Below are 27,485 nucleotides of genomic sequence, written 5' to 3'. Positions count from 1 at the left end.
ATTAAGTATTTACAAATAAAAAAAATTATTTGAACTAAAAGACACATTTCCTTATACAGTCAAAGCTACCTCAGGTACTTTCCTTTAATCTCCCACACCCATTGAGGCCAATCCAGCATATAAGAGTTCAAAACTCTTACTGTGTTTTGATCCTGTTTGTTCTATCCTTGCAGGATATTTGCTTTGGAACAGGAGATTTATGGCTGAAGAACTATGACTAAATAGCTTATTTGCTAAGATAAACCACCCCGAATTAGGTAGAAAAACTATTATCCATGAGCTATTAATTAATAAAAACAACCTTTTATTTAAAAGAAAAAAAAAAAGCACAACAAGACTAAGTTTATAAATAGCTCTCATTCTTGTTCTAGGCACTTAATTATAAATAATCTCCAGTAGGCAACTCAAGAGAAGGCAAGCTGCCTTAGTTATCATAAAACACCACAATTTAACAAATAAACCTGACAATGTAAAAAACAAAAAACTCTGTTAACATAAGCAATGCTTTAAGTGGGGAAAAACGTTTATACACTGAGTGGCCAGATTATTATGATCTCTGAATACATAATAATCTGGCCACTCAGTGTATATCCTATATAATAAAAGGCTAATATGCAAATTGTCCCCTCTACCAGGAGTTCGACCAGCAGGCAGGCCGGCCAACCACCCATGTCCCCTCCCCCTGGACAGGCTGGCCGGACCCCACCCATGCACAAATTCATGCACCAGGCCTCTAAAATATCTACACTTATAAAAGAGAAACATGCAAATTAACCATCACTCCACTACACCCACAAGCCACACCCACCAACCAATCAGGAGTGAGTATGCAAATTAACCCAACCAAAATGGCTGCGGCCACGGAGCGAGCAGGAGGCTTGGGTTTTCCCGGCAATGGAGGAAGCCAAACTTCCTGGCCGGCCCTGGCCTCCACTGAAGGCTACAAAGTTTCAATTGTAGAAGATAAATAAATCCCAGATACCAGGGCCTCCACTTGGGTCGCTAGGGAGTATGGCCGGTCTGCAAACCACCACAGGCCCCTTGCCCAGGTCTCCCCACACCCCAAGGGAACCCCCACCCTGATCCAGGACACCCTTCAGGGAAAATCAGCTGGCCCCCACCCATGCACCAGGCCTCTATCCTATCTAATAAAAAAGTAATATGCAAGCAAATTGACCATCACTCTAAAACACAAGATGGCTGCCCCTTTATGGTCAAAGATCCTGCCTCCATGTGGACACAAGATGGCTGCCACAAGATGGTCAGCAGGGGAGGGCAGTTGGGAGGGACCAGGCTTGCAAGGGAGGCAGTTGGGGGTGATCAAGCCTACAGGAGAGGGCAGTTAGGGGTGACCAGGCCATCAGAGGAGGGAAGTTGGGGGCGACCGGGCCTGCAGGGAAGGGGAGTTGGGGGGGACCCAGGCCTGCAGGGGAGAGCAGTTGGTGGAGACCAGGTCTGCAGGGGAGGGCAGTTATGGGTGACCAGGCCTGAAGGGGAGGGCAGTTAGGGGCAATCAGGGTGGCAGGGGAGCAGTTAAGCATCAATCAGGCTGGCAGGGGAGTGGTTAGGTCGTGATCAGGCTGGCAGGCAGAAGCGGTTAGGGGCAATCAGGAAGGCAGGCAGACAAGCAGTTGGGAACCAGCAGTCCTGGATTGTGAAAGGGATGTCCGACTGCCCATTTAGGCCCGATCCTACTGGAATCGGGCCTAAACGGACAGTCGGACATCCCTCGAGGGGTCCCAGATTGCAGAGGGTGCAGGCTAGGCTGAGGGACACCCCTCCCCACCCCCAGCCCCGTGCACAAATTTCATGCACTGGGCCTCTAGTATATATATATAGATATAGATATAGATATAGTGGCCAGATTATTATGTGTTCAGAGATCATAATAATCTGGCCACTCAGTGTAGTACATATAATAAAAAGCTAATTTATTTACTATCCAAATTTATATTAATTAATAAAAATTAACAATCCAATACAAAAATAGGAAAAGGTCATGAATAGGCAGTTCACATAAAAAGAAAAATATATTGCCCTAGCTGGTTTGGCTCAGTGGATAGAGTGTCGGCCTGCGAACTGAAGGGTCCCAGGTTCGATTCCGGTCAAGGGCATATACCTTGGTTGTGGGCACATCCCCATTAGAGGGTGTGCAGGAGGCAGGTGATTGATGTTTCTCTCTCATCGATGTTTCTAACTCTCTATCTCTCTCCCTTCCTCTCTGTAAAAAAATCAATAAAATATATATTTAAAAAGAAAAAGAAAAATATATTGCCAATCTATACTAATAAAAGCCTAAGTGGCATCTCACCCTCGCATCATCACAAGATGGCCACCCCCACGTCGTCTCAAGATGTCTGCCACCAGATGGCCACCACAAGATGGCAGGCAGGGGAGGACAGTTGTGGGAGATCAGGCCAGCAGGGGAGGGCAATTGGGGGAGACCGGGCCTGCAGGGGAGGGCAGTTGGGGGTGAGATCAGGCCAGCAGGGGAGGGCAGTTGAGGGAGGTCAGGCCAGCAGGGGAGGGCAGTTGGGGGTGACTGGGCCAGCAGGGGAGGGCAGTTGTGGGTGATCAGGCTGGCAGGGGAGCAGTTAGGCATCAATCAGGCCAGCAGGGCAGTGGTTAGGGGGTAATCAGGTTGGCAGGCATAAGCAGTTAGGGGCAATCAGGCAGGCAGGCAGGTGAGCGGTTAGGAGCCAGCAGTCCCAGATTGTGAGAGGGATGTCCCCTGCGGGATCAGGCCTAAACCAGCAGTTGGACATCCCCCGATGGGTCCCAGATAGGAGAGGGTACAGGCTGGACTGAGGGACACTCCCCCAGTACACAAATTTCTTGTACTGGGCCTCTAGTAAAAATATAAAAAATTGCTTAATTGTATTCATGATTTAAGTTATATAAGCACTAGAAATACCATCCACTCACCCTTTTTTAAAAACTATAGAGTGAATATGTCAGTCTTCCCTCTATCCTATACTAGAGGCCCGGTGTAAGAAAATTCATGCACTGGAGCGGGGGGTGTCTCTCAGCCCAGTTTGCACCTTCTCACAGTCTGGGAGCCCTCAGGGGATGTCCGACTGATGGCTTAGGCCTGCTCCCTACAGTAGTGGACCTAAGGCATCAGTCGGACATCCTTAGCGCAGCTGAGGAGGTGGGAGAGGCTCCCAACACTGGCCACCACCGCTGTGCTCGCCAGCTGGGAGCCTGGCTTCTGGCTGAGCAGTGCTCCCTCTGTGGGAATGCACTGACCATTAGGGGGCAACTCCTGCATTGAGTGTCTGCCCCCTGGTGGTCAGTGCGCGTCATAGTGACTGGTCATTCCGTCATTTGGTCAATTTGCATATTAGCCTTTTATTATATAGGATGGGCACTTGGGCTACTCCAGATCTTGGCTATTATATAAAGAATGCTGCAATGAAATAGGGGGTGCATATATTCTTTCGAATTGTGTTTTCTTGGGTTTCCTCAGATATATGCCCAGAGGTGGAATCAAAGGCAGTTACATTTTCAATTTTTTTAGGAAACTCCATATTGTTTTCCACAGTGGCACCAGTCTGCATTCCCACCAACAGTGCACAAAGGTTCCCTTCTCTTCACATCCTCGCCAGCACTTGTTGTTTGTTGATTTATTGATGATAGCCATTCTGACAGGTGTGAGGTTTTAATCTCATTGTGGTTTTAATTTGCACTTTTCTAATGATTAGTGACGCTGAGCATCTTTTCATATGTTTCTTGGCCATCTGTATGTCCACTTTGGAGAAGTGTTTATTTAGATCCTTTGCCCATTTTTAAATTGGAGTTTTTTCTTTTTGGTGTTGAGTTGTTTGAGTTCTTTATAAATATTAATCCCTTATCAGATGCATCATTGGCAAATATGTTATCTCATTCAGTGGGTTGACTTTTCCTTTTGTTGTTGGTTTCCTTTGCTGTGCAAAAACTTTTCATTTTGACGTAGTCCCGTTTGCTTTTGTTTGTTTGTTTATTTTTAGTTTCCCTTCCATAAGAAGATATATAAGAAAAAATATTGCTGAGAAATGTCTGAGATTTTACTGCCTATGTTTGTTTTTTCTAGGATTTTCATGGTTTCAAGTCTTACATTTAAGTCTTTAGTCCATTTTGAGTTTATTCTTATGTATATTGTAAGGAGGTGGTTTAGTTTCATTTTTTGCATGTACTGCATCTGTTAAATTTTTCCAACACCATTTATTGAATAGACTATCTCTATCCTACTGTATGTTCTTGCCTCCTTTGTCAAATATTAATTGACCATAATGCATAGATTTATTTCTGCTCTCTCTGTTCCATTGATCTATATGTCTGTTTTTATGCCAGTACCATGCTGTTTTGATTAGTATGTCTTGTAGTATAGTTTGATATCAGGTGATACCCACAAGTTTGTTCTTTCTCAAAATTGTCGCTGAGGCTATTTAAGGTCTTTTATGATTCCATATAAATTTTTGGATTATTTCTTCTAGTTCTGTGAAATATGCCTTTGGTCCTTTGATAGGAATGCTTAGAATCTATAGAAATTTATAGCAATATAGGCCTACCTCAAAAAGCAAGAAAAATCTCAAAAAATTACAAATAAAAGAACTAGCAGAACCTCCCCCCCCCCCCCCCCCCCCCCACACACAGGAAGCAGAGCCCAGAGTAAGTAGAAAGAAGGAAATAATACAGATTAGAGCAGCCCCTCCAGTGGCTCTGGTGGTTGGAGCGTAGTCCTGTACACCAACAGGTTGCGGCTTCGATCCCTGATTCGGGCAAGTATAGGAGGCAACCGATTGATGTTTCTGTCATATCAATGTGTTTTTCTTTTTCCCTCCTCTCTTTCTCAAATCAATTAAAAAAGCATGTCTTCAGGTGAGGATTAAAAAAAAATTATAACAGAAATAAATGAAAGAAACTAAAAAAAAAAATACAAAACAAGGGGGCCTTCTGCAATAAAAAAAAGATAAATGAAACTTAGAGCTGGTTCTTTGAAAAGATAGAGAAGATTGACAAGTCTTTAACCAGCCTCATCAAGAAAAAAAGAGTGAGGACCCTAAATCTTTAATTTTAGACAAGTTGTTATGGCTTGCTCTAACAGGTGGACAAGATTCCTAGCAACACAACCCACAGAGTTAAGGGAACATACATACTTTTCACAACTATGAAACCTCCCCTTATTGACGGAAGTCTGAAATTTGTATTCTTCCTAAGTGCTCCCATAGTGCCATGCACTTCCCCTATAACAGTCAGTATCCCTTGCTAGATTGTAAGCTCAGTGATGGCAGGTGCTGCCTCTTTAATTTTATTTACTCGTGATTCCCAGTGTCTAACTCAATGCGTTGTAATAGTCCATGGTGGAAATAATTGAATTGGAGAGCAGAAGATACAAGTTTCAAAGATTTTTCCAAGTGCTTTCAAGTAATTCAGGGTATTTAGTAAAGGACTACTCTCATTCAACTTTAATCTTTTCATTAATTAAAGCTCTTTTTAGTCTTTTTTACTACACTATTTTAATAGCTGTCCATTCACTGACATTTCTATAGTGGCAATAATCACGTTTATTATTATTTTGACTTATTTTTTTGCCTATCTTTTTGGTTAAGGATGACAATTATTTATTCTTTTTTTAAAAAAGCATTGGTTTTTAAATATTTATATTTGATAACTTTTTTTGCTGAATTTTCATTGCTATTGAAATTTTGTTTAAAAACTATGCTTATCGTTATTAATAGCATCAATATCAACAACAAAGAGATTTGAAGTACCAATAAAACCGCTATACTTCAGCATATATTCAAATAATATTGATTGGCTTTCGACATTCACCTCAGCTGAGCACTGCCCCATTCCATCCCTCATTATTTTGTTTTTGCCATTTTCACTAGTAGGAATAATTTGAATCTTGAGTCAGGTTCTCTGCATTCACCTTGATTTGAAAGAGTTAAAAATCCAATTCCTCCTTCCTTGTTTCTTACACTAGCTAGAGGGACTTTGAATTTTACAATTCAAATTTATAAGTAGAACGCTGGCCAGAACTGTGGGCAACACAGACAGGTCCTGCTTACTGGCCTGTTCATGATCATTAGTTTCTGAATATGCATGAATCTTGGTACTTAATTTTGGCTCAGGCTTTGGTTCCTTTAGAAGTTTTGACCCTGCCATGACCTCTGCTTTCTTTAGACAGAATCTTCTATGTTTTCAGAGGATTGTGATAGTATCTGAAGGTCAGATTGTGGTTGTCTGTTTTCCCACAATTGTCACTGCTCATGAAGCAATATAATTAACTGAATGTCTTACAGACCACCAATTTTCAGCTACCCAAGGCCCAATAAAAATAACAGCTTTAAAAAACTTTGTGGGAGGCAGCTTCTAATTCTAACATGGCTCTCAATGATCTGTGCCTCCTGGTATTCACACCATTGTGTAATCCCCTCCCCACTGGTATGGACTGGACATAGTGACTTGCTTCTAATGAATATAACATGGCAAAAGTGATGGGATGTCACTTTTATGATTAGGTTACAAGAGGTTGTGACTTCCATTCTGCTAGCTCTCTCTTTCTCTCTGACTTCCATTCTGCTCGCTCTCGCTCACTCCAGTGAAGCCACCTGCCATGTTGGAAGATGCTATGTGGAGAACCTGCACAGAAGAAAAAGGCCTTGATTGTGAGAGGAAATGCAACTTTAGTCTAAGGACCTGTGAGAACTGCATCCTGACAACAACCATGTGAGTTATCTAAAAGCAGACTCTTCCCAGTCAGGCCTTGAGATGATGGCATCCTTATGAGAGACCCAGAGCCAGAGGACACAGCTAAGCCACGCTGAAATTCCAGACCCACAGCAACTGTGAAATAATCGTAGCTGTTTTAAGCCACTCGATGTTGGGGTAATTTGTTATACATCAGTACATAACTAAACTAATATAAACCTCCAAAGCAAAACATTCTTTTTGGTCCTAAAACAAAATGTAACATAAAATTATGGTTTCAAATGATATACTTGTCTGGTTAATATGAATCCATTATATCTTTTGATATGATATGAGTTCATTATTAGCAGGGAATACTAATTCCCTGCAAAGAAGAATAGTGGCACAAAACATTGACCCATATATGTGAATTACGGTTTTAAAACCTAAACTGATTCTTGGCAAGATGGTTCAATGAAAATGTTTAGATAAAAATGACCTATTCTATTGGATGAAAAAATATACTACCTAAGTAGTATTGTTACATTATGCCTGGTATTGTAGACATCAAACATTATGGGATGCTATCAGGCCTCTTTTTTTTTTCTTTTAATATATTTTATTATTTTTTTACAGAGAGGAAGGGAGAGGGATAGAGAGTTAGAAACATCGATGAGAGAGAAACATAGATAAGCTGCCTCCTGCACACCTCGCACAGGGGATGTGCCCACAACCAAGGTACATGCCCTTGACCGGAATTGAACCCGGGACACTTCAGTCCACAGGCCGACGCTCTATCCACTGAGCCAAACCGGTTAGGGCATCAGGCCTCCTCATAGCAGAATGATAAGGTTATCATGTGAGAGAACTGCAGGTTCTCCTCGCTTCATTAATTTTTTTTTACAATAAATATAAGATGTAAATCCCAAATGTTTTCTTTAATGTACCTATTAACAATTCTGAAGGATTACCTGTTATAAGTGTAAATCTTTCAGAAACTAAGATATCAAGGACATCTATTTAAGTGTTTTGTATACTACTCAAATTTTATTCATTAAAAATGTCTTTCCATGTCACCTCTGTTCCTCCCTTAGTCTTCCCAATCTCAGTACATGGTATTTCCATCTATCAGGTTGCTCAAGACAAAAGTTTGGGAGTTCTCCTTAATACCCCGCATCCCATGTAGGAAGTTTACTGTCTGGACGCCATGGGGATTTCAAGTCCCATGACTTACCTTCATCTCCAATGAAACAGCCCTGGTCCAAGTCATTACAATTTCTCACAAGTGCTATTCCTTCTTTCCTTCTTTCCTTTCCTTCCTTCCTTCCTTCCTTCCTTCCTTCCTTCCTTCCTTCCTTCCTTCCTTCCTTCCTTCCTTCCTTCCTTCCTTCCTTCCTTTTTTTCCTTCCTTCCCTTCTCTCTCTCTCTCTCTCTCTCTCTCTCTCTCTCTCTCTCTCTCTCTCTCTCTCTTTCTGTCTTTCTTTTTTATTGAAGTGCTATTCCTTCTTTAAGAGTCTTTCTACTTCTACTCTTGTCCCATTCCAATTTATCCTCCACAGCAGCCAGAGTTAACCTTTTAAAAATGCAAATCAGAACAATGTTTCCTGATTAAAATCTATAAATTACTTCTACCACTTGTATGATGAGGTTAAAAAATAAAAACAGACAGAAACCTTAACAAGGGTTACCAGGTTGTTCAAGACCTGACTCTGCATTCTATACTATCCTCCTTTTGTGTTCCATGCTGCACGCTCTGACCCCAAAGATCTTCCTTCGGTTTCTCCAATGTGCTGCATTCTTTGCTTTGGCTTCCACATGGAAGGTTTTCCCTTTTGGCTAACTCCTATTTATAGTTAGAAGAAAATGTCTTTCCCTAACACAAATCTAAATTAGATCTCCCTGTTATATTCTCTTTTAGCTCATGAGAATTTTTCCTTATTGCATTAAACACAATTTATAGTTTTATACTCATTTGTATGAATATTTAATACTTATCTCTCCTGGAAGTCCTGCTTGATGAAGTCAAGGAACAGTATGATTTTGCTCACCAATGCCTGACATAGTCCTAACACATAGAACATATTTTTCCTTTTAATTTAATTTATTGGGATGACACTGGTTAACAATATTATACAGATTTCAGGTACACAATTCCACAACACATCATTTGTACACTGTATTGTGTGTTCACCACCGCAAGTCAGGTCTCCTTCCATCACCATTTATTCTCCCTATACCTTCCTCTACTTCCTCCCACCCGCCTCCCCTGGCAATCCCCATACTGTTGTCTGTGTCCATTAGTTTTTTTTCTCTCTTTTTTCTTTAATCCCTCCCCCGCAACTCAGCCCCTCAACCCTCCCCGCAACAGCTGTCAGTCTGCTCCCTGTTTATGGGTCTTTCTCTATTTTGTTTGATAGTTCATTGCATAGTATATATTTAAAAAATATTTGTTGAATAAATACATGTATAAATCATTCAAGATCCTGTTTACTGTAATCATAATTGGAAAAATAGTTAAATCGTGGCCTTTCATTCAATAGGAATTTTCTTTTTCATCTTTTTAATTTAAAATAAAATACATTTGTTTTTTGAGGTATCTGGCATGGCTATTATAACTCATCTATTTCCTCAATCAATTCAATGGTCATGATTTGTACTTAGTTCTTCACTTTATAATAAGTAATAACACAGCTACATCAACCAATTATAAATACAAACACCACTTTCTAGTAGTCAAAAGGGTTATTTTGAAAGCAATAAAATATATCAGGAAAACAGTATTAAAGCGATGTTACTAGTATATCATAGGAGTAGAGTCTCAGTAAAGAACTAGGCAGACAGATGAGTTAGCTATTTAAGACTTAATCAAATTTTGAGGGGAGGGGGTAGTAAAAGATAAAGGGAGTCAAACATGGGTCTTTGACTTTGGGTGGTAGGCACACAATATAATATACAGATGATATGTCATAGAATTGTACACTTGAAGCCTATGTAATCTTATTAACAAATGTTACCCCAATACATATAATAAAAAAGGAAAAATAATATGCCTGTGCAAAACATTATAAAAATAAAGACTTGGTCAAATTTAATGAGTAATGAAATATTACATTAAGCAGGAATTATTTAAAAAATGAACAAGATGGCATGACTGCTAAGTAAATTCTTTGATGCATTCATTTTATTCCCTTCTAAACACATTTATTTAATCAATGCAGAGTTTACTGTGTTTAAATTGTTGCTTAAATGTTATTTAAAAGTTTTAATGCACTTTTGCTATCATAAATATGACATAGAAAATGTAGGAAACAAATAAAAAATCAGTTACTAAGAATATAATTTTTATTAACAGGTCCTAGTTTCATTCCCTAACCAAGAAATATGACTCATATTTATTAATTTGCTGAAAGATACCACTAACATGTAGCTCTTCAGAATAATTACTTAAAATATATTCCTAGGGTATAAACATTTTTATTGTTTTACTATTTACTGGATTTATTATTCACAAAATTATGAACAATGCTACAACCAATTTATGCCATGTAATAAACGATGCATTCTATGAAAGTCAAATATTTTCAGAGTCAGTATAATCACAACATACCTTTTTTGGACTCGTGTTCACTTACAGTTTGCTAATAACTGCTTCGTAGTGATAGGAACCTGTACATTACAAAAAGGTTTTTCTGATTTATACTCAGTAAACTGGAAAAGCTAGCTCTGTAGCTAGTGTCATGTAACAGCAAGTTGTAGAGTACTTCAGAGCAAAATCAGAGTGTTGGCATAGGAAAAATAAATAGTATAAACTGGACTAGCAGAAACCAATATTTGGCAAGTTCACTAACACAAACAAATAAGGTCTTAGAGTTGTACACATTGATCATGATGAGAAAAATACTTAGTATTTTAAAGGATACAATCAATTATTCTATAATAAACTATTAAATTTTCATTTAAAAATGTTCTCTTATTTGAGGATGTTGTAAAGAATCCACTAACATTTCTTTAATATGCTGATGCATACTTTTTCTAGCAAGTGATTCCTTTCTTTCAATAACATTTCCTAATTTAACTAATTCAGGTAATTGGTTTGACTTTAATGTGTATTTGGGGAACCAGTTAATAACATATTTTAAAATATGTTTTTGAGGAAATAAATATGTGGACTTTTAAAAGTATTTTTTATTGATTTCAGAGAGGAAAGGGGAGGGAGAGAGAGATAGAAACATCAATGATGAGAGAGAATCAATGCTCGGCTGCCTCCTGCACATTCCCTACTGGGGATCAAGCCCACAAGCCAGGCATGTGCCATGACTGAGAATTGGAATCATACTCTGAACTCCTGGTTCATAGGTCGATGCTCAAACACTGAGCCATGCCAGCAGGGCAAAATAAATGTTTTTTTTTAAAACTGTATGTGTTTAAATCTACAAAAAGTAAAACGGGTGTGCAAAACTATATATTGAAATTCTCTCAAGCATCACTTTTTCATTTTGTAATTTAAAAATGCACAGATCATACAGCCAAAGGTGGTAATGTCTGTTCTGAGTTCTACTTTTGAAACTAAAGCATAAAATTAGCATTAAACATTTTTTGCCTTTATTTTATTTCTTTATTCAAACCTTTAAGATGGAATAGTTTAAGGACTTGAGTGTGTGTTAATGAGCAGAGGCGGTGAAGCGAAGGTCCGCATAGCATGTCCATGACTTTTTCTCTGTTGATTTATCATTCAGCTGCACACAGATGGTGAACATGCTGTTTTTGAGCATAATTTTTTTCTTTCTCAGTTGTAAGCTGTTTAATTCCCACCCCTATTGGACCACTGAATACTTAGAGTAAGCAGAAAGTACAATGATGTTGGAAAACAAATTAATGAGGGGCATAAAAAGCAAATTCACCTCAAGATTCGCTTCACCAGATCTCTAAGTCGTGTTCATTTGATCAAACAACTCACATCGCCAATTTAGTAGCTGCTACTTAAAGAAAAATTAAAGAGAAAAATCATTGGAATAGGAGTAATATGTGTTAAATTTAGTTTTACATATATTGAAGTAAAACCCTAAATACCCATAATGTGCTATTTATTTTTAAAATATATTTTTATTGATTTCAGAGAGGAAAGGAAAAAGAGAGAGAGAGAGAGATAGAAACATTAGTAATGAGAGAGAACCATTGATTGTCTGCCTCCTGCATGCCCCACACTGGGGATCGAGCCCGAAACTCAAGCATGTGCCCTGACCGAGAATCGAACCCTGACCTCCTGGTTCCTAGATTGATGTTCAACCACTGAGCCACGCTGGCTGGGCCATAATGTGCTATTTGTGGAAATATTTTAGCAAATGGAGGCTGAAAACCACTATTATTTCATTTTAAAAGTAAAATGTTAAGAATTCTAAATATCATTTTACAAGCAGTTATTTAATGTCATAACATACTATTACATTTAAATCTACTTTCTTATATGTATTTAGTCCCTACAGCAAACTTAATATACCATTATAAAACTTAATACATTATGGTTTTTCTATTACAAGTTAAAGCAAACACTATGTGATATTACATATTATTAATATTAAAGATTGTTTTAAATAAAATTTATAAAGCAATCAATGCAAATTAATTTTATCTTATACCACTGCAAAAAATATGCTTACAACTCTACCTAGAGAATGTGTATTACTATGAAAGGGATTCAAGAGTAAAGAAAGGTTGGGAAACGTTGCTGTAACATTGCTGAGGTTTTTGATCATTTTAAACCCAGAAAAATTTCAATTAAGGATAGAGGAAGTGAGTCACTGACTTTCATACTGCCAAGTGAAATGCAGCAGGCTCGAACAGCTGGTTAGTTTTATTAAGGCATCTTATTAAAATGGCTTATTAAGCTACTCACTATTGTTTTCATATGGCTTTAGGCTGATACTAAACTTTCAAATGTAGGATTCTTTCCTTCCTAACTTTCATAAAAGTTCTATATAATTAGCACTGAATGAAATTTTCTAATGTCAACATTTCAAGTTTTGATTAACAGGGAATACAAATCAACCTTATTCAAGATTAATTCAAAAGACAGGCAACATCCTTTGGGAGACCAGTAGAGATAATATATCAGTGCACCTTCAAACTTCAGACTAAGCCAGGGAAACTACAAAGTAAAAGTAATATTCAATTTATTAAGCTGGCATTGTCACAGCAATTTTCTCTACCTGATTTATCTTTGATTCTTTAAAAAACCATATATTCTCAAATTGAAATAAACAATTAGGGTCTAGAATATATGAATATATACAATTACAACCCTACTGTTGATAGATATAATGACTGATCTACACAAATGTTGGAATTAAAGACAAAGCTACAGTTGACACAAGTGCAGGTAATAACTATGAGGTAAGAAATAGACATTCAGTCAGAAATTCAGGCTTTCTGGACAGAATGTAAGTAAAAACCTGGCCCAATTCCACAGGGTGGGAAGAAACACCTTTGTTCAACTCCATTATATCACTGTCATGTCTGAACATGAAACACCCTTCAGAAGAAATCATGCAGTCAGGGTTATTTTTCATTGTTATTACTTCTTGAATAAGAGTAAAGTCGAAGTGCTTTTTTCTCCATTAGTGTCTTTTTCATCTTTTATAGAATATTGAGGATAGCAGTAAGGTGAGGTGAATTAGGCACTAAATTTAGATAAAAAATTTAAGGAGATGTAAAAAGCCCTTCATCAACCAAGATAAATAATGTTTTAATATAATATTTAAAAACACAAATTAACAAAAAAACCCTGAAACACAAAATATTAAAATTTAAATAAAGGATCAGTACCTTGTCGAAAATTGATAAAATCTCAGGCAAAACTTCTTTACATTGTAGGGAGTTTTTTTAAAAGATGAATTTTGATAAAAGGTTCAATGGTTTAGGTCTACCTGCTATCATTTACATAAGCACAACCCTAATGGAAGAAAAATAAGTTTTAAAATTGTAGCAACAGAGAGGCTTAGAAACAGATTCCAGTTTAAAATATCTACATTCTTTAAAAAATAAATAAATAAAATAAAATAAAAAAAAAAAAGAAATTGGGTCTATTAAAAAAAAAAAGTAAATCCTATATAATAAAAGAGTAATATGCAAATAGACCAAGTGGCAGAACAACCAAACAACCAATCAAAGCGTAATATGCTAATGATATGCTTAAGCTGCTTAACCGCTCACTATGATGTGCACTGACCACCAGGGGGCAGATGCTCCAACTGGTAGGTTAGCTTGCTGCTGGGGTCTGGTCGATGGCCAATCAGGACTGAGGAAGACAGGCCAGACATGCTCTGGAGCCCTCCAGCAGTCTCCCCGGCCTGATTGTGCACCGGTGGGGTCCCTCAGCCTGGCCTGCACCCTCTTGCAATCTGGGACCCCTTGGGGGATGTCGGAGAGCCGGTTTCAGTCTTATCCTACAGGCCACTCCCCTTGGAATGGCACCAGATGCGAGCCTCTCCTGAATGGACTGATTGGGCATGAGCCCATGGCAGGCACAGTGGGGCCAGTATGAGCGGGAGCAGCAGGTAGGAGCTGCAGGCAGCATTGGACTGCAAGTTTTGGCCCGATCTCTGCAGGCCACCCAGAGGGACCCCACCTGTGCATGAATTCGTGCACTGGGCCTCTAGTCTTACCTAATAATAGACAAACATGTAAATTGACCGTACCTTCGCTACGCCCATAGCCAATCAGAGTGAGTATGCAAATTAACCCAAAAGAAGATGGCGGTTAATTTGCATACATAGGCGCCCAGCGCCTGTGTCCCAGGAATATCCTGGCACCCAGGTCACTGTGAGGTAAGGCTGCGTGGGCCCAGAGCAGCCTGGGAAGGGCCTGAGCCAGGGGGCTCCTGGGCAGGGCCAAGCCTGTAATCAGAATGAGGGGGCAGGAGCGGAGCCTGCGATCGATCACAGGGAGCTGGGGGTCCGCTCCTGCTATCGATCGCATAGAGCTGGGGGTCAGCTCCTGCGATGGATTGCAGGGAGCTGGGGGTCCGCTCCTGTGATGGATGGCAGGGAGCTGGGGGTCCACTCCTGCCTAAGGCTGAAAGCCACTTCCGGAGGCTTTCGGCCTTGGGTAGGAGCGGAGCATGCTATGGATTGCAGGGAGCTGGGGGTCCCCTGCCCAAGGGGCGGAGCCTGCGATCACAGGGAGCTGGGGGTGCCCTGCCCAAGGCCGAAAGCCTCTGCCAAAAGCCTCTGCCAGAGGCTTTCAGCCTGGGCAGGCCTGGGCAGGGGCGGAGCCGGTGATCAGAGCGAGCTGAAGGGCCCCTGCCCAGGCCTAAAGCTTCGGCCGGAAGCTTTAGGCCTGGTCAAGGCCCAGCTGGCGATTGGTGTGAAGTATAGAGGAAACACCTTTTCTGACTGCACATTGGCTGAGCTTCCTGTATGCCACTGGTAATATTCTTAGTAACTTGGGTAATAAGAATCAAAAAGGTGATCTAGGGTTTTTCCACCACACTTCTGGAGAAAAAAACGAAGGTCCACTGCTGGAGGGCTAAGAAATGTCATATCCTGCCCTAGCCGGTTTGACTCAGTGGATAATGCCTCGGCCTGCCGACCACAGGGTCTGGGTTCAATTCTGATCAAGGACATGTACCTAGGTTGCAGGCTCCTCCCTGGCCGGGGCCCAGATCAGGGCTCACGCAGGAGGCAACCAATCAAAGTGTTCCTCTCACTTTGATGTTTCTCTCTGTCTTTCCCTTTCTCTTCCACATTCTCTAAAAGTCAATGGAAACATATCCTCAGGTGAGGATAAAGAGAAAAATAAAGAAAGAAATGTCATATCCTATGAAAGACACATCTTAAAAATGCCTAAAGAAAGTTGTCATTTTTTCTTGGTGAAGGGACTGGGGTCGTGTTGATGAAAACATCTTGGTGGCTGTGGTGACTGGCAGTGGCTGCAGCAGCGGGGTGATGGGGCTGGTGCCTTCCCCTGACCAGCCCGGTTGCCTCCCACAAAGGGAGGCCAGACTGTGGCTTAGGCCCGCTCCCCTTGGGGGGCGGGCCTAAGCCGTCAGTAGGACATCACCTGAGGGCTCCTAGTATGTGAGAGGGGGCAGGTTGAGCTGAGGGACCCCCACCCCCAGTGCACAAATTTTGTTCACCGGGCCCCTAATTTAATAATAAATCCCTAAATATTGTTCGAAGGTACTTGACATCCTAAATCCCCATATCTAAGCTCTCTCTGATTTTTAAACTTTAAATTCCTTGGTACATGCTAAGTAAGTTTTCATAAACTAGACTGACTGATTCTAGTGCCAAAGTAGCTTCTTTTAACTCATTATATGGCAGACGGATGGTTTTTGCTTGAATTAATTACACTGGGGATTGTAAGGTGGTGATTTTCTAAATCTATCATTCTAGCTACATATATAAACTGCCATTTTTTTTTCCTTTTTTTTTTTTAATTTCTTTATTGATTAAGGTGTCACATATTTGTCCTCATCCCCCCATTCCCATCGCCCCCCCTCCCCACGCATGCCCCAACCCCCTGTTGAACTTAACCGTTGGATAGGCTCATATGCATACACACAAGTCCTTTGGTTGAACTCTCCCTCTCCCCCCACCCTCCCCTATCTTCCCTCTGAGGCCCGATAGTCCGATCGATGCCTCCTTGCTTCTGGTTCTGTTCTTGTTCCTCAGTCTATGTTGTTCATCATTTCCCCTAGATGAGCGAGATCATATGTCACTAGATATATACTTATGAGAACTGAATGTGAGACGAGCAATAATAGTTATGTTGACAGGCAGATGGATCAGTCTGAAGTGAGTTTCTTTCTGGACCAACAGTTCTTTTGGGACCGAATTTCAATGTCCACCAGTTCCTTATGTGTACATGTCAGCACTGACCCCTCAGCTCTGGATGGTGGACAAATGGTGGTAACGGAGGTCCGACTCCCTCTGGTTTGGTCTCGGCCGGACCCAGGGCACGGCTTCACCCGGACTAAGGGGCACGTGGCCTCACCCGGATCTAGGGACACATGGTCTCACCCAGACCCAGGGACGTTTGGGCTCTCCCAGACCCAGGGGCACGTGGCCTCATCCGGGCCTAGGTGTACGAGGCCTCACCCAGATCCAGGGACACATGGTCTCACCCGGACCCAGGGACGCTTGGCCTCTCCCAGACCCAGGGGCACGTGGCCTCACCCGGGCCTAGGTGCACGAGGCCTCATCCTGATCCAGGGACACATGGTCTCGCCCGGACCCAGGGGTGCGTGGCCTCTCTCAGACCCAGGGGCACGTGGCCTCACCTGGACCTAGGTGCACGAGGCGTCACCCGGATCCAGGGACACATGGTCTCACCCGGACCCAGGTGCGCTTGGCCTCCCCCAGACCCAGGGGCACGTGGCCTCACCCGGGCCTAGGTGCATGAGGCCTTACCCGGATCTAGGGACACATGGTCTCACCCGGACCCAGGTGACGCTTGGCCTCTCCCAGACCCAGGGGCACGTGGCCTCACCCGGGCCTAGGTGCACAAGGCCTCACCCAGATCCAGGGACACATGGTCTCACCCGGACCCAGGGACGCTTGGCCTCTCCCAGCCCCAGGGGCACGTGGCCTCACCCGGGCCTAGGTGCACGAGGCCTCACCCGGATCCAGGGACACATGGTCTCGCCCGAACCCAGGGGTGCGTGGCCTCTCTCAGACCCAGGTGCACGTGGCCTCACCTGGACCTAGGTGCACGAGGCCTCACCCGGATCCAGGGACACATGGTCTCACCCGGACCCAGGTGCGCTTGGCCTCCCCCAGACCCAGGGGCACGTGGCCTCACCCGGGCCTAGGTGCATGAGGCCTCACCCGGATCCAGGGACATATGGTCTCACCCGGACCCAGGGACGCTTGGCCTCTTCCAGACCCAGGGGCACGTGGCCTCACCCGGGCCTAGGTGCACAAGGGCTCACCCAGATCCAGGGACACATGGTCTCACCCGGACCCAGGGACGCTTGGCCTCTCTCAGCCCCAGGGGCACGTGGCCTCACCCGGGCCTAGGTGGACGAGGCCTCACCCGGATCCAGGGACACATGGTCTCACCCGGACCCAGGGGTGCGTGGCCTCTCCCAGACCCAGGGGCACGTGGCCTCACCCGGGCCTAGGCGCATGAGGCCTCACCCGGATCCAGGGACACATGGTCTCACCCGGACCCAGGGACGCTTGGCCTCTCCAAGACCCAGGGGCACATGGCCTCATCCGGGCCTAGGTGTACGAGGCCTCACCCTGATCCAGGGACACATGGTCTCGCCCGGACCCAGGGGTGCGTGGCCTCTCTCAGACCCAGGGGCACGTGGCCTCACCTGGACCTAGGTGCACGAGGCCTCACCCGGATCCAGGGACACATGGTCTCACCTGGACCCAGGCGCGCTTGGCTTCCCCCAGACCCAGGGGCACGTGGCCTCACCCGGGCCTAGGTGCATGAGGACTCACCCGGATCCAGGGACACATGGTCTCACCCGGAGCCAGGGACGCTTGGCCTCTCCCAGACCCAGGGGCACGTGGCCTCACCCGGGCCTAGGTGCACGAGGCCTCACCCGGATCCAGGGACACATGGTCTCACCCGGAGCCAGGGGCGCTTGGCCTCTCCCAGACCCAGGGGCACGTGGCCTCACCCGGGCCTAGGTGCACGAGGCCTCACCCGGATCCAGGGACACATAGTCTCGCCCGGACCCAGGGACGCTTGGCCTCTCCCAGACCCATGGGCACGTGGCCTCACCCGGGCCTAGGTACACGAGGCCTCACCCAGGTCCAGGGACACATGGTCTCACCCGGAGCCATGGACGCTTGGCCTCTCCCAGACCCAGGGGCACGTGGCCTCACCCGGGCCTAGGTGCACGAGGCCTCACCCGGATCCAGGGACACATGGTCTCACCCAGATCCAGGGACGCCTGGCCTCTCCCAGACCCAGGGGCATGTGTCCTCACCCGGGTCTAGGCGCACGAGGCCTCACCCAGATCCAGGGACACACGGTCTCACCCGGACCCAGGGACGCCTGGCCTCCCCCAGACCCAGGGGTACACGGCCCCACCCAGGCCTAGGTGCACGAGGCCCCACCCGGATCCAGGGACACGTGGTCTCGCCCGGACCCAGGGGTGCGTGGCCTCTCCCAGGCCCAGGGGCATGTGGCCTCACCCGGGCCTAGGTGCACGAGGCCCACCCGGATCCAGGGACACACGGTTTCACCCGGACCCAGGGACGCCTGGCCTCCCCCAGACCCAGGGTACAAGGCCCCACCCGGGCCTAGGTGCACGAGGCCCCACCCGGATCCAGGGACACATGGTCTTGCCCGGACCCAGGGGTGCGTGGCCTCTCCCAGGCCCAGGGGCACGTGGCCTCACCTGGACCTAGGTGCACGAGGCCTCCCCCGGATCCAGGGACGCATGGTCTCACCCGGACCCAGGGGCGCTTGGCCTCTCCCAGACCCAGGGGTGGTTGGCCTCACCCGGGCACGGGACTCAGCGTCATCCGGGTCCAGGGGCACTTGGCCTCACCCAGACCCGGAATCCGGCCTCACCTGGACCCAGGGGCACGTGGCCCCACCCAGACCCAGGGATGCGAGGCCCCACCCATACCCGGAGGCGCGCGACCACTCCCGAGCCCAGAGGCGCGCAACCCCGCCTGCACCCGGGTCCCAGCGGGGCCCCTCCTCCCGATCCCAATTCCCGCCGGTCAACCCCCCCCAGCAACCCCCCCGGCCATCCTGCCAGAGCTCCAGGACGGCCGCCGCAGAACTCGCCGGGTGGCTGCTCGGCGAAGCTCCGGTGCGCCCGGTGCGTGGCGGCGGGCCGGTCCGGCGTCGCCGTGCCGGCCCCTGGGTCCGCAGCAGCAGCTGGTCGCCGAGCATGCGGACCCGGCCGCCCCCGGGGCACCGAGATTCCTGAAGGACTCGGAGGCCAGCAAGCGCGGAGTCCCCCACTCCACGTCTCACAGGGGCCCGTCTGTCCTTGCTCGGCAGCCAGTGGAGCCGCCCCCTCAGCCGGAGACCGCCGGGGGGACCGCGTCGAGCACGCTCCAGGTCGTCACTGCGTCGCCCGAGCCGCAGTTCCCAAAGTGTGGTCCTTGGGTCATCTGCATCAGCATCATCCCGCATACCCCTCTTTTATTCTAGCTGCAGAGCATCCACTCTGCCAGCCCTATGGTGGTCTTGGGTGGTGTCTGCTCCGCTCTCCCGTCGCAGCCTCAAAATTGTTGTGGCAGGCAACATCGAGGCCTCCGCCCTATGCCTCCATCCCAGTCCTCCCTTGTATAGTTAAGTCTTGATTGTTGCTGGTGCCACCGGAAGGGCTCTCTTTGTCTATAAAGGAAGAGTTGCTGTGCAGGACACACTCCTATGGGCCGGGTCTTGGTGCAGCAAGGCTTTGGCGCTCACTGAATCTGCCTGTTGGATGTGTCCCTTATGCGCGTGGTTGAAGTCTGGTGTCATTTCCCACAGACCACCAGATGCCCTCGTTTCTGGGTCCCCAATGGGGCATAGATCAGCCACTGCCTTAGGCACTCAGCAGGGATTACAGCAAAAACTGTAGTTTCCTCCTCCTGTCTGAGTGGCCCTGGAGCAGTCCGACTAGAACAGCAGTTCATCTGGTCCGCTGCCAGAGGGCAGGCCACCCACATGCATAAGCCGTTGCTTGGAGAGTAGGTGCGCCTGCAAGACTTGCGGGGCGGGTCTTCAATACGTGCGGGGCGGGTCCCAGGGCGGGGCGGGTCTCAGGGCGGGGCGGGTCCCAGGGTGGAGCGGGGTCTCAGGGCGCCAACAGGCCATGGTGCGGCGAGCCGCAATGTCTGCAAGTCTGCTCCTTCTGCCTTCCAAGTTTCTAAGTCCCCTCGTTCCGCGCTCTAGCGCAGCAAACACTGATTGCTGGGCGCACCTCCGCAAGAGTCCCGCCTCTCCCCGCATGCATCTGGGTCTCCTGCGGGTCCCCAGAAGCTGGATTTCAGGGTGATGGAGAGCTAATCTCCCCTAGGTTTGGAACAAAAGCCCCTTTCCCCCGCCACCAGCCCGACCCACGCGCCTCCGCACCTCGTCCCCTCTGATTTCGCTGGTTTCCTCTTCCCTCTTAGCTGTAAATCTGCCATTCAGCCATCTCTCCTGTAGTTCTGGGCTGCAGATGCTCCGTCCTCCAGTCGCGCCCCTGAAACCGCTGCGCGCGGCGCCGTTCGCAATTCCTTTGTTTAGCCCAGCCGTCCTCTTGATTCTCCTCCGTCAAAATGGCTAGAGGACTTGAATGTAAGATGAGAACTCCTAAGAATCCTCCAAATCGGTGTTGGCGGCGTCCGGGGCCCCGAGGATCTCAGTGCACAGCTCGGCCAGGTCGGTGGCGCGGGTGAGCCCCTCCTGTAGAAAGATGGTCTCTTCCTTCACCGAGAGCCGCTGCGCCGAGTCCGCGGCCGCCGCCAGAGCAGCTGCCGCGGCGCCCACGAGTCCATGGCCCCGGCTGCGGTGCTGACTGAGAGGAGCAGCTGCCCGGTCTGGGGAGACGCGAGCAGCAGTCGCCACCCTCACCAGTCCATGTTTCAGTTGTATTTCTGAAACTGCCATGCGAGGCAACAGATTAGCCTTTCACCTCCGCCGCCATCTTTTCTCCTCCCTGTCCCATTTTTCTTTTTTAAAAAATATTTTATTGACTTTTAGAGAGAGAGGAAGGGAGAGGGAGAGAGAAATATCAACATGAGATCATTGATAGGTTGCCCCCTGCACCCTCCCCAAAGCCCACAACCCAGGTCCCTGCCCTGATTGGGAATTGAACCAGCAACATTTTGGTGCACAGGATGACACCCAACTAACTGAGCCACACTGGCCAGGGCAACTGCGATTTTTCTATACAAAAGAGCTTCTTCCTTTCCATTCTCCATCTTTATTTAGTATCTTTATCGGCTCTAAGATGTAGCAATTAAATATTCCATAATACAATACAGTTCTTTTTTTGATGCATAAATTACCCCAAATTTGGTCAATACGAACCTTTTCAAGTGGGTTCCCATGTCCTTTCAACATAAACTTGAGTACTTCATGCTTTCTGGCACAAAACTATCTTCTAGACTTTCTGCACTTTGCTGCTACACAAATGGGAGCTCTTTAATGGGTAATGCATTTAAAAACTAAAATCTGGGTGTTAGGTGTGTCCATTGCTTCTAAAGCCTTTTCAGTGGAGAGAGCTAAAAAAAATACATAATTTTTAAATCATGAATACATATTGATAGTTTCAACTCAAATTTAACATTACAATTTCTTTTTCCTAATACTGCTTACTTTACAGTAAAAAACTTTGCTGCCAATATTATTTATTTACTTGATTGCTCAATCCAATAATGTGCATAAGATAGTTTCAAAATCTAAATAAGCATCAGTGCAACTGAGTATGAACACAATGAGCAAAGTTTAAGATCTCTTTTGCATTTCTTTTTGTCCTTAGAATATATGCCACTGAGAATGTATAGTCCAAGTCTACTTAACTATTCAAGTATCAAAAGATACTGGAATTATTTTCTCTTTATAAGTATCTTATCAATTTAATATACAGTAAGGTACATTTATGTTTATTTGTATTCTTTATCACTGTTTATTCTTATACTTTATTTTACTTTATTTCTGAATATTTAAAATATATACATGATTGAAAAGTCAAAGCTATACACAATTTCATAATCAGAAAAGTTGCATTCCTACCCTATGTCTGCATCTATTTCTCATCCACCACCAAAGGTAACATTTTTTATTAGTTTCTGGTTTATTCTTCCTGTTTCTTTTATTCTTATTTCTCACATAAAAAACAGCATATTATAAGTACTAGTTTTTTTTCAGTTTACAAGATGTCCCAGAGATCATTCAATATTAGTTTATAGGCATCTGTTTCCCTTTGAATTAAATTTATTGGGGTGACATTAGTTAATGTAATTATATAGGTTTCAAGTGTACAATTCTATGATACATCACCTGTATATTGCATTATGTGCTCACCACCTAAAATCAAAGCTTTTTCTGTCATCATATATTTGACCCCTTTCACCCTTTACTATCCTCCACCCCCTTCACTCTAGTAACCACTATACTGTTGTCTGTGTATAGACATCTTCTTTAGTTTTCTTTTAACTGATTTTTTTTTTTTTTTTGGAGAGAGAGAGAGAGAGAGAGAGAGAGACATGGATGTGAGAGAGAAACATCAATCGGCCTCCCCCTAAACACCCCGACAGAGGATTGAACCTGAAAGCTGGGTATGTGTCCTGACTGGGAATAGAACCCCCCACCTTTCAGTGTATGGAAGGATGACCCAACAAAGCCACACTGGCCAGGGCAGTCTTTTTATAATGGTTGCATGGTATTCTACTATATGAATGTGCCATAGTTTATTCAACTACTCTATTTATTTGGGTTGTTTCTGTGTGCTATTAAAAATAATACTTTAGAGAACATTGATTGGCTGCCTCCTGCACACCCCCTGCTGGCGATCCAACCTGAAACCTGGGCATGTGCCCTAGCTGGGAATAGAACCAGCAACCTAAAAATGGCAGTGGAGTAAGTGGATGCTGCATGGACACACTCCTAGAACCAAACTGGAATTACAACTAAAATGCAGAAAAACTTCCTGAATAATCAACTGAAGACTTGCTGGGGAGAACCTTAATAACCAAGAATGGAAAGTGGAGACTGCATAGAGACTGGTAGGAGGGACAGAGGTATGAAAGGGCTGGCTGTGCTCCCACAGACAGCAGCTGAAGTTCCGGAGAGATATCTCAACTGCGGGGGTTTGCCACTGAGAACTCTAGGGTCTAATCCCCAAGCTGGTTCCCCAGCAGAGAACACATGAACCGAGAAAGATACCAACATAACATCTGGCTGTGAAAAGCAGCGGGGTTGTTGTCTGCCAGGGAGAGACGGCTGGAAATGTAGGCACCCTCTTAAAGGGCCAATGCACAAAATTCCCTGTACAGCCACTAACCTTATGCTGTGGCAGAAGGAGGGAAGAGTGGACTGGAACTGTGCAAACAGAAGCCATGGTTGGGGGCTCTTGGGTTAGATCTCAGAAGACAGACACCAGGATTCCTGTGCTGAGTCATTCCCTCACACTCAGAGGTCATCTTTCCCATGCAGACGACTGCTATCTAAGTGATTTTTCCTGGGGGAAGACAGCTGACCCACTCTATTGGAAAACATATTGCCCCATGGTGTGGAGTTGCTGAGGCCCATCAGGAGACTGAGAATAACAATTAGCCTCCAGGCAGAAGCAATCACCCTACTCAGTTAGGAAGAACTTTGGCCACACCTGTGGACTATTGTCTGAGGGTTTCAAGACTAAATCCAATCAGTCTGCAGGCAGTCTCTGGAAGCTATGAATCTTTGCCTGATCTAATTAGACAGAAACAGCATTTGACACTACCCTGTACTAGAGATTGAGAGGCATAGATTGATCTAATACACACTTACACATCCAAACAGACAGCCAAAATGAGGAGACAAAGAAACAACCCCCAAATGAAAGACAAGAGAATTCTCCAGAAGAGATAAATGAAATGGAGATAAGAAAATTATCTGATATAGAGTTCAGAATAATGATGGTAAAGATGATCAACAGCATGAGAAAAGACATAGTAACTATGAAAAGAGAAACAAAGAATGACATAGCACAACACATTGGAAGGAATAAACAGCAGATTAGGGGAAGCCAAGGATTGGATCAGTGAATTAGAAGACAGGGTTGAAAAAAAATCAGAGAACCAAAAAGAAAAAAAACACATTAAAAAACAAGAAGATAGCTTAAGAGAGCTGTGGGACAACATGAAACATAACAATATTGGCATAGCAGGTGTGCCAGAAGAGGCAGAAAGGGATAGAGAAGGTGTTTGAAGATATAATGGCAGAAAACTTCCCTAACCCAGTGTTACAGTACTGCCCAAGGGCACAGCTGTTCTGAGTCTGGGAAGAGCTTGGTAGAGGGTCTTGGGAGACGGAGAAGTTGCAGGTGTATAAGAATGAACCTTTATTGCTGAAACCAGTGGCCATATTGCCATCAGACAGAACAGCACTCACAGCAAAGTCCACACAGACAGGCAGCTGGACACCGGATGGTGAACATATATCTTTCCCATAAAACAGCATCAGTCTCTGTACCCACAGCTATTATCTGAGCAGCCACACGCTGCCTCCTAGACTCACTGCCTCACACCGTAGCAGCACCTGAACGCTCTGGCTCAGCAGCTTCTCCTGTCTCTCCTGCCCAGCTGCTCCCTCTAGTAGACTTCTTCACACACTCCATCTTAGCTGCTCTCTCTCCATACTCCAGAAGACTTCTTCTTATTCCAGCCTTAGCTGACTCCAGCCAACTAGCTGGTCAGTAACCTACCTTTATACTATTTAGACAAAGAATGCTTCATGCCAATAGTTACATCAATTATATTGGCTACTGAAGGGCACAGTGTATATGTGTCCTTGCACCCACGCATAGTATCTTGAACTGATTAGGATTCTCAGGCTGAGTCCTTGGACATCCCAATTAGGCTCATGCCCAGAGTGGCCTTTGGCCATTCTGGTGTATGGATAATAAGGCCTCTATACTCCCACCGGCCTTGACTATACAGAGATCTGGCATGGTTTCCACATCCGGTGAAGAAAAAAGTCACATAAGTTCAGGAGGCACAGAGAGTCCCAAGCAAGAAGAACCCAAAAAGGCCCATGCAGAGACACATCATGATTAAAATGCCAAAAATTAAAGGAAAAGAGAGAATCTTAAAGGCAGCAGGAGAAAAGCAAACTGTTACCTATAAAGGAGCTCCCACAGGCTGACACCTGATTTCTCATCAGAAACTCTACAGGCCAGAAGGGAATGGCATGCAGTACTCAAGATAATGGAAAGCAAGGATCTGAAATCAAGATTATTATATCCAGCAAGGCTATCATTCAAAATAGACTGTGAAATAAAGAGCTTCCCAGACAAAAAAAAGGCTAAAGGAGTTCATCACCACCAAGCCAGCATTACAAGAAATTCTAAGGGACTGCTGTAATGAGAAGAAGAGAGAAATCTAGGCATACAAAAATAAAATGGCAATAAATAAGAACCTATCATAATAACCTTAAATGTAAATGGATTAAATGTAAATGGATAATAACCTTAAATGTAAATGGATTAAATGCTCCAATCAAAAGGCAGAGGATAGCTGAATGGATACAAAAACATGATCCAACTATATGTTGTCTACAAGAGACCCACCTCAAAACAAGACACACACAGGATGAGAGTGAAGGGATGGGAAAATACTTTCCATGCAAATGGAAAAGAAAAAAAAAGTTGAGGTAGCAATACTCATATCTGACAAAATAGACTTAAAAATGAAGGGCATCACAAAGACAACAAAGGTCACTACATAATACTAAAGGGTTTGACCTAAGAACAGGATATAACCCTGGTAAGCATATATGCACCCAATATAGGAGTACCTAAATATATATAAAAAAAACTTCTAGAGGACTTTAAAGGAGAGATCAACAAGAATATAGTCATAGTAGAGGACTTTAACACCCTGCTGACTTCACTGGATAGATCTTCCAGACAAAAAATTAACAAGGAAACAGTGGCCCTAAAGAACACACTTTATCAGATAGATTTAATTGACATTTATAGAGCATTTCAACCCAAAGCAGCAGAATATACATTCTTCTCAAGTACACATGGGTCATTCAAAGATAGACTACATGTTAGGACACAAAACAAGTCTCTACAAGTTCAAGAAGACTGAAATCATACCAAGCATATTCTCAGATCACAATGGAATGAAATTAGAAATCAACTACAGTAAAAACACCCCAAAACATTCAAACACATGTTATTAAACAATGAATGGGTTACCAATGATATCAAGAAAGAAATAAAAAACTTCCTGGAAACAAATGAAAATGAACACACAACAACCCCAAATTTCTGGGACACAGCAAAAGCAGTCCTGAGAGGGGAGTTCATAGCACTACTGGCCAACCTCACAAAGCAAGAAAAATTAATAATAAACTATTTAACCCTAGAACTAGAAAGATAACAACAAAAAAAATCCCAGAGTAAGTAGAAGGAAAGAAATAATGAAGATTACACCAGAAAAAAATGACATATAGACTAAAAAAAAACAACAAAAAACAAAAAAATAAATGAAACCAAGAGTTGGTTCTGTGAAAAGATAAACAAGATAGATGAACCATTAGCCAGACTCAACAAGAAACAAAGAGAGAGGATCCAAATAAATAAAATCAGAAATGAAAGCAGAGAAGTAACTACCAACACCACAAAAATACAAAGGATTGTAAGGAAATACTATGAACAACTACATGGCAATAAGCTGGACAATGTGGATGAAATGGACAAATTCCTAGGAAAATACCATCTCCCAAGTTGGATTCAGGAAATATCAGAAAACATGAATAGGCCAATAACAACTGAGGAAATAGAAGCAGTAATAAAAAAACTCTCAGAAAACAAAAGCCTGGTCCAGATGGCTTCACAGGGGAGTTTTACCAAACATTCAAAGAAGAACTAATACCTATCCTCCTCAAACTATTCCAAAAAATCCAAGAGGAAGGAACACTTCCAAGCTCTTTTATGAGGCCAGCATTATCCTAATGCCAAAACCAGATAAAGACTCTACAAGGAAAGAGAATTATAGGCTAATATCCCTGACAAACATAGATGCTAAAATCCTCAACAAAATATTAGCAAATTGGATCCAGCAATATATTAAAAAGTAATACACCATGACCAAGTAGGATTTATTCCAGGGCTGCAAGGCTGGTACAATATTCACAAATCAATAAATGTG

At 44.4% G+C, this 27,485-nt stretch overlaps 1 protein-coding gene across 1 annotated transcript in view; it reads right to left on the bottom strand.

The window, feature by feature from the left end:
- The window catches only part of MIPOL1 (mirror-image polydactyly 1), a 344,977-nt gene that overhangs the window by 26,068 nt on the left and 291,424 nt on the right, over positions 1 to 27,485 (bottom strand). The window lies entirely within an intron of this gene.

This window comes from Eptesicus fuscus, chromosome 5 (genome assembly GCF_027574615.1).
Source record: "Eptesicus fuscus isolate TK198812 chromosome 5, DD_ASM_mEF_20220401, whole genome shotgun sequence".
NCBI lineage: Eukaryota > Metazoa > Chordata > Mammalia > Chiroptera > Vespertilionidae > Eptesicus > Eptesicus fuscus.
Note: the sequence above shows the minus strand (reverse complement) of the source record. Positions and strands in the feature narration are given on the sequence as shown.